Raw genomic sequence first — 1,102 nt, 5'->3', positions numbered from 1 at the left:
CTCCCGGGAAATATTTACTATTTTTGGGGGAGAACCATTGCTCAATTTTTTCATTTTGAAACACGCGGGTTTTTTTCCTTTTGGAGAATATGGAACAGAGGCGGTAAAAAAGCAGGTATAATTTATCTTCGCTTCCTTTTTCCCGCTACAAATTTTTTTAAATTCACCTGGGGAAGACAGGGGAACGCGGGTGGGTTTTTTTTTTATAATGCTTTTTGTATGTCTCTGAATCCCCTAATTATAGTCCCCAGGAAAGGAAAAACTAGCATTCAACCCCCGGGCCTGCATAAAAATTATTGGGGGCGGCATTTTTATTAATGAACAGAAAATAAGGCAAAACGGGGTTCTCAAAAGTATTAAATGATGAAGGGAACATTACAAAAGAATATCTACATTTGTCTCGTAAAGAACTTCCCCGAAGTATAAACTCTGCCTAATCTACCTAGAGAATAATGGAAAACCCGGGGGGTTTTTTAAAATTAAATCTATTTACCTTCACAAAAAAAAAAAGCGTCTATTACAGCCGTACTACGATGGGAAACAAGCGAGGGGCCCAAATGACAGGCTAGGGCGTCGGGGTGAATCGACTGGGACAAAGGATGCGGGTCCTATGGATTTCAATGTCACCCCTATCCTGATCCCCTCATTTTCACAGATCCCTTCCACGACGGTCTGATCATTTTTTAAAATCTTACACGGTCTTTTTTCGCACCCCGCCCCTTTTTTTCTAGCACTATATTCACATTGCCAAATGTATCTTTTCGGGGTTTACCGTGAGTTAGATAGCGTTGTATCCTTTAAACAAGAAAGCATTCGAACAGATAAACGGTTGTTTTTTACTATAAATTTCCCTTTTTTTCCCGGGAGGCGTTTGAGGGGACTCCCCTTTTTGGCCCAGGGGGTTCTGCCCTCTTTTTCTTTTTTTCTTTTTGAAACCAATGAGGCCCCTTTCCTTCCCCAAATGGGGCGTCCTAACCTAGTAAATTATTACAGTTGGGCGAACTAACTTTTTCAGTTTTAGATTTAATTTCGATTATGATTATTGTTATATGTGTGTGTGCTTCCCACACACAACCCCCCAACACGCACCCCACACCCCCGG

Source organism: Penaeus monodon, chromosome 20 (genome assembly GCF_015228065.2).
Source record: "Penaeus monodon isolate SGIC_2016 chromosome 20, NSTDA_Pmon_1, whole genome shotgun sequence".
NCBI classification, from domain to species: Eukaryota; Metazoa; Arthropoda; class Malacostraca; order Decapoda; family Penaeidae; genus Penaeus; species Penaeus monodon.
Note: the sequence above shows the minus strand (reverse complement) of the source record.